Raw genomic sequence first — 7,709 nt, forward strand, 5'->3', positions numbered from 1 at the left:
GGAGACTTTTGAAGCAAGAAGAGTGGTCCTGGAGGATCAAGGGAGGCACGGAAGCGGGCCAAGACGGAGCCCGACAAGCCTGAAAGACATTTTTGCACAAAAAGAGCCAAAACTCTAATTTAAACTCAGAACAGTCGTTCCCAATAGAATTTTTAATGTAAAAATTACAATCCAGAATGGTCGTTCCCAAAATCCTAATCCTATGTAAAATTAAGGTTTGGAATGACCATTCCAATGTTGGAAACGGTCGTTCTCCTTCCCTAGATGCCTATAAAAATGTGCCCAAGGCTCATTCTCCAGTACATGGTAGACAGACAAAATTCTTCTCCCATTTCTAAAATTTCTAAGTGATAATGAGATCTTTGTAGAACGAAAGACTGCCAAAAAGTGTCCTTATACAAGTTTGTGAAGAATTTTATAAAAGCTTGTTTTGGAGGTTCTAAACTCTTGCTCTTCCTCTTTCCCTTTCTTTATTTGTTTTATTTATAGCTCTACTTACATGCAATAGATTGGACACCATATAGATAATATAGTAATACGCCTGTTGTAAATTAGGGATAATGTAAGTTGTTGTATGTATAATAAAATGAAAGGGATAGAAAATTAATTACGTCGTTATTATGCCAAATTTGTCATAGGGTACCAAGCTAGGGCGTTGTGGGGTGCCTAATACCTTTCTTACACGTAATCGACCCCCGAACTCGACTCTACTATGAAGACCAAAATCGACGTTTTCAAAAACCTTTTTTTCGATATTTTGTGTAAAATGTCAGTGGCGACTCCTTCAAATTCTTTTTTTAAAACCATCAGACAGAGGATCAGTCCGGTCTTCGAATATTTTCAAGCTGACGAGATTTTCAAACAGGAGGTCCAAATTAACCATCTGTGAACTAGATCAGAGTTTTTTCGAGTTCCAACAATAATGAATTAGGTTTTATTAAACTCATTTATGATTTTATTTTTATGATTTCTTTTGTTTTAGATATAATTATTTTTTCTAATTCAATTTTTTTGTACATCGATTACATTTTTTATTTTTTAGGAGATCTTCTAATTGTTTTAATACTTCATGTATTTTATTTATTTTATCATTTTGGTTTTATCTTTCTCGTGATTAATATTTTCTAATGTTTGTTTTATATTATTAATTTCTTTTAATTCTTTATTAATAGTATTACATGTAGAATCGGCAATTTTATTTACTATTTCTAAAATTAATATTATAGTTTTTGTCAATTTTTTCCATCATTATTTCTAATTTTTTACTTATATTTTCATAAAAAAAAAGTTTTAATTGATATTTAATATTACCTATTCTACAAGTTTTCCTTTAATATTTATCTTATTAGAGTTTAGTTGTCCATATATCGCTGGACAAATGTACCGTGGCCCTCTAAGTGAACGCGTACCAAAGGATTTGCCCAAAATGAGAGAACAAGGGAAGTTCTATTTTGCAAGCGACTTCGTCAATGCGATGAAGGATACAATAGGGTGCGTGAAAGCAACGCGATAAAGACTTTTTAGATCTCGAAATTCGATAAAAAATAGAAAGATGTACTCTTCTTGTTCTCTATCTAAGAATAAAAAGAATACATAATTTTTTTTTGTTAAGTTTATATATATTTCAACTACTTTTATTATTTTATTTAATAATATTTTTTAAAACAATATTCATCAAATTTAGGGTTTGACATTTCAATAGTACTACTTTCTTTTTTTATAATAATAAAAATAATTTAGAAAAAATATTATACAAGTAATGAAATTTAATGTAAATAAATAATTTTTTTAATATACTTAAAATCATTTTTTATTTTACTTTAATAGAGGGTAGGGGAGTATACTTTTTTCTCTCAATGAATTTTATTTTCCTAGATAAATGTTTGCATTTCCAGTAAATGCCCTAAAATTGTGTATATCCTGTAAAGTCTAGTCAATGGGCAGAAGATAAGAGTCATTTTTGACGTTTAATTAATTACTCCTGCAACCAGTCAGCAAGTTCCAAAGCAAGTCTTCCACATTTAGACAAAAAAATGTGACTAGTAATAGTTTTCTCTCTCCACCCCACTTCATTTTTTAGTCTATAAATACATTATAGCATTCTTACATCCATGCATAAGGAAATTGAATTTAATCTACAAAGCATTAAATATTTCCCAACCATGAAGGCAATTCTTATTGCATTCTTACTCTTGGCCTCTATTTTCTTCCATCCCAGTTCAACTCTAGCTCGACAACTGAAAGAAGGTAACACTAACTACAACAATTCTCATGCCCATGTTCGTATATACTAAACTTGTTTTCCATCAAGAAAGCTTGATGTAACAATGAACCACGTTTGTGTTTGTTTTGAAAATCACAACTAGAAACCTACCAAACTCTAATGATCATGAAAGGCAGCAACACAAATTAATTTGTAATAATTTGGCTCTTTTATTTAAGCTTTTTTATATTTGTCCATATATATGGAAGTATCATATGCATGCATCGAATCTTGTTGCTTGAGATATTTGTGAACATTATTATTAATGATATATATGCATGGTGTATATTATGCAGCAGCAGTGAGGGATAAGATTGGGGATCCTTCGGATCCTAATCATCCAGTCATTAAATGTGATCCTGGTAAACCGTATAGTAGTTGCCTACCAGTACCACCACCAAAGTGTACTCTTCCATATAAGCGTAATTGCTGAGGAATGATAATTATATTTATCTGGATTCTATCGATCCCATCCAGGGGACAAATATGTAGTCTTAATAAGTTGATGGTGCCACAACTTTTTAACACTATGATCCTGTGTTAAAACTTGCTGCTATCACCTCTATATTTTGCCTTGGGATTTCGTGTGGTTTGGCTGAATAAGAAGCGTGTTTAACTGTTTATCCCGTTTGAAGTTGCAATAATCTTGTAGTGTTGTGATACAAAGGACTGGCCTTTAGGTTAGTCCAATAAATAAAAACTTGATTATGTGTCTTTCAATTTTATCTAACTTTGGTGATATTTATCACATCTATATTTAGATATGCATATTTATATTCATTTATGTCTATATATTATTAAAAGTAAGATAGTCTTTTAGAAATATTTTCTGCGCAAAATCATATAGTTTGAGTTCACGGTTTTCAAAAAAAAAAAAATTTTAGAATTCAAACATTTCTTATTAATTGTAAAATAATTTTATTAACATTTAATTAATTTAATTACCTCAATTAAGCATGCAAATAATTTTTCATGCAAAATTTGAAATATATAAGAAATGTGATCAAGTTATTAAATACATATAATCGTGAAATAATTATTATTTTTATTTAATATAATTGGACATTCAAATTTAAATTTATAATTGATGTATGGAAAAATATATTATGATTAATATTTTAAATGTATATAGTAGTGAAAATAATGACTATTATGCGGCGGTAAATAAAGAATAAAATATTTGTTAATAAAAATTTTATATTTGTCCACTTTAATTTGTAGGAAGAAGAGACTGTTAACTTGAATTGATTAATAAGATGCTTTTAAACAAAAATACAAAAATACTCATAACAGCCAAAATATTTGCAATTTTTCATGTTAAGATTAACTTCAAACTAACATTTAATAGATAATCAATTAGCATCAATATATAATCAGACATACATAATTGAATGAATTCTATTAGGATTAATATTTCTAACTAACATTTAATCTTCATATGCAGATTTTTAAACAAAAAAGAAATTCTTGAAAAAAGGTACAAATCAAACCTATAATTAATTTATAAATAATTAAGGCTAATTAATGAATAATTTAATAAATTTATTTTAAAAATAATTAAAGTCTTAATATTTGTCATTTTTTATATTAAGATTAATGTCAAACTAACGTTTAATAGATATTTCTCATAATCAATTAGCAATGAGTGTGATCAGAGATATAATTGAATGAATTATATTAACCTTATTATTTAATGTTTATTTTAATCTTCATATGTGTAATGACCCGCTTGATCACTACACACAGCATAACACCACAGTGCCACACAGAAAAGATCAAGTATATATATATAAACAACTAGAAATATATACACAAGGTCCAATCTGGGCTAAAAACAGAATATATAAAATACATCCAACTAAGGCTACACTAAGTAGCTAAACACAACCAAAACATCAAAACATCAAAGAATAAAACTCTATCTGCCAGCTGCAGACCCACTTCAGAATACCAACCTAACCTTGCTCTGCTCCCATACATAGTATGATCATTGCAGTCCAAACCACATGGAAACAACAAAAGGTAAGCTAGTGAAAAAAATCAACATACATATATAATTACAAGAATTATATGACAGCTACAGCTAACGGCATATCATCTAGCTAGTTCAGCAACCTCAGCATATAATATATAACAGCATACATCATTCAACAATAACAGCAGTAAACACATAATGCATCGTCACGCATATCAGCTCGGAGATCTCCTACAACAGCTCAGCCTTACGACCAATAACAGCTCAGCCTTACGGCCTACAATAGCTCAGCCTTACAGCCTACAACAACTTATATCAGCATACAACACAACACAACAATTTAGCATATATCAGCATACAACACAGCTCAAATAATATATAGCCCAACTTAAACAACTTACAGCACAACAATATCATCATTCAACTCAATACCATACATCGAAAACATCTCAGCTCAGCATATATCAACATTAATCCGCATTTAACAACACATAAATAACCCTCACACCCGCGCCCGGCGCACTCCTGGTCGCGCCCGGCGTGGCACAACCAGAGAGCACCAGGGACAGTGCGCCAGGCACAAGAGTACTCGCGCCCGACGTAGACCAATCAGAGAGCCCAAGGCTCAAACGCGCCTGGCGCAATACCAATTGCGCCCAACGCAACCCCAGGAAGAGACTCTGAGGAGTCTCACGCGCCCAGCGTGCCCAAACACGCGCTCGGCGCAGGGAAGGTAGAGACCTCCCAAGGTCTCACGCCCGGTGCAATACCAATTGTGCCCGACGCCCCCTTGGCAGAGACTCCCAAGGAGTCCCCACGCCCAGTGCGACATGGTCGCGCTCGGCGCGGCACCAGAATCCAAAAACATGTTACACACTGATATCACGCCCGGCGCGATCCAAGCCACGCCCGGCGTGGGCCATCCAAAGGCTCACATTCTCAAGCTCGCCCGGCGCACACAACTTTGCGCTCGGCAGGCTTGCCTAAATGGAGGCCCCTGGTGGTCACGCGCCCGGCGCGAAGAACGGCGCCGGCAGGATACCCAGCAGCAACCCTCAAACTTTCGAAAATCATGCCCAAATCCTGCAAAAATTCACATTTCCAGCACATACAAACCAGCCAAAATGCCACATTTTCATCAAACATCAATAAAAACATCTAATTTTTAGCATGCAACCATTAACAAGGAAAAATCCCCAAATTTTCACCCAACCTCGAAAACTCCAATTTCTTCAATCTCAGCCAAAATCATCCAATCATCAAACCATCCATGAGTTACTAAACTCATTTCACACAACCGGCATGAATCCTAGCTTCCCTTACCTCGGTACGAAGAATTCGAGCTCCGGGAAGAAAAAGAAGACAATGAAGAAGAAGAAGAAGCTCGAAGAGAAGCTCCGCACGGCTCAGCTAGACCCAACACCTACTCAGCACCTTAAATCCAATCAATGAGAGTGAATCAGCAAAGTGAGAATTTGAGAGGAAAGAAAAGAGTGAATGAGAGAGTTTGAGTGAGTGAGAGCTAAGACTTGAGAGTTGAGAGGGAAGAAGAGAAAAGCCACGAGTCTCACAACCTCCCCAACAACAGGAGTTTTCGTCCCCGAAAATAGACTTACTTGGGAAAAGAAATGGGTATCGCTCCTTGCACTGCTGCTCCACCTCCCAAGTAGCCTCACCAGTAGCTGCATCCCACAACACCTTCACCAGAGCAATGGACTTGCCCCTCAGCTCCTTCAGCTTATGATCAACTACAGTTACCGGCGACTTCTCAAACATCAGATTCTCCTTCACCCGCACATCATCCAGCTCCATCACATGACCAGGGTCATGTACATACTTCCTTAGCTGGGATACATGGAATACATCGTGTAGGTTTGAAAGAGATGGTGGCAAGGCCAATCGATAAGCAACCGGACCCACATGCTGTATGATCTGATAGGGACCAACAAACCTAGGTGTTAACTTCCTTACCTTCAGCGCTCTACCCACACCCGAGGTCGAGGTCACCTTCAGAAACACATGCTCCCCTTCAGCAAACTCCAAAGGCTTTCACCTTTTATCATCATATGATTTCTGCCTACTCTTGATGGAAGCACTTGGTGAAGATTGATGTTCATCCAAGCTTTCCATGCAAGGACCGAAATACTCTTGAGGCAAATCTTCAAATCTGCACTTGAAGCTCCATGAAGTAAACTCCAATGGAGGAGAGGCACCTTGAGGAGGTTCGATCACTTCTTGGAGAGGTGAAGAAGCTTGAGGAACCAAGCTTCTAGGTAAGGAACCTAGAGAGAAAACTTAGGAGAAAGTTTCTCACGAATTTGACTCTTGAAAATGAGAGAGAATTCTGAATTCTTTTTCTCATAAATGTCCAAAAGTGATTACAAGAGAGAGATTCACAAATATATAGGGAGAGGTAGCTTCTAGGAGAAGCTAACCTTAACCATGGTTCACTAGGAACCATGGTAAGGTGTAGCTAACCATCCATGGTTTCTAAAACTTGTAGGAGAAGCTAACCTTGACCATGGTTCACTTAAGAACCATGGTAAGGTCAGCCAAACCTACCAAGGTTTAGAAACTTGGAGGAGAAGCTTCAAAAACCAAGAGGTGTAGCTTAGAAATTTCGGCCAAGGAGAAGTAAGTGAGCTAGGCGGCCATGGCTTCATTTTCTCCTTTGAATTATTTAAAAAATTGTTGATTTGGTTTAGTTAGGTTCATCAAATGATGATGAGACCTAGCTAAATCAAATCTACGAAAAATTAGGAGTAAAATGAGTCTAATATGTAAAATTTTGCCTAGGCCCAACTCAGGCCCAATTTCTAAACACATTCCCTAGCTTTGCTAAATGTCACCCCCTTTTTCCCTACTGAAAAAATACAAAATGAATGTATCAACTAGGGAGGTTAAATGGAGTTAAACTCTCCAAGTAGCCTACCCAAAAATCAATATACAAACACTAGAAAAAGCAAGTAAACTGCCTCACAAATACAAAGACAAAAATAACCTATACAAGAAACTATGTATAAACTATACAATATACACAAGTAGAACTAGGCTTTCTCTTTATGATTGAGTGGTCCAAGTGAAGAATACCTTGGGCTTGAAAAGCCCACTAGTCTTCAAGAGGTCCAACTCTTCTTGAATTCTTCTAGCCATAGCTCTAGTAACTGGACCCTTGGCCCATGGTCTATCAACTCTGAGCAGTCTTCATCCTCTCCTGAATTAGCTTCACCTTCTCAGTATTCTGTACGATTAGCTCCGGCCCCACAACCATTGACTAACCATCTTGATACTAGCACAGAGGAGTCCTACATCTCCTGCCATACAAGGCTTCAAACGGCGCCATCCCAATACTAGCATGAAAGCTATTATTGTAAGTAAACTCCACCAGCGGTAGGACTTCCTCCCAGCTTCCCAAGTGGTCTAGCACACAAGCCCTCAGCAAATCTTCCAGGATTGGATTGTCCTCTCTGA

The 7,709-nt window shown here is 36.1% G+C and overlaps 1 long non-coding RNA gene across 1 annotated transcript; it reads left to right on the forward strand.

The window, feature by feature from the left end:
• Nucleotides 1-1,821: 1,821 nt before the first annotated feature.
• Nucleotides 1,822-2,721, forward strand: LOC109792141 (uncharacterized). Its single transcript, XR_002239083.2, has 2 exons — nucleotides 1,822-2,247; nucleotides 2,560-2,721. It is a non-coding gene; the product is annotated as an uncharacterized LOC109792141 (long non-coding RNA).
• The last annotated feature ends 4,988 nt before the right edge of the window (nucleotides 2,722-7,709 follow it).

Source organism: Cajanus cajan, chromosome 4 (assembly GCF_000230855.2).
Source record: "Cajanus cajan strain Asha chromosome 4, NIPB_CcT2T_4, whole genome shotgun sequence".
NCBI classification, from domain to species: domain Eukaryota; kingdom Viridiplantae; phylum Streptophyta; class Magnoliopsida; order Fabales; family Fabaceae; genus Cajanus; species Cajanus cajan.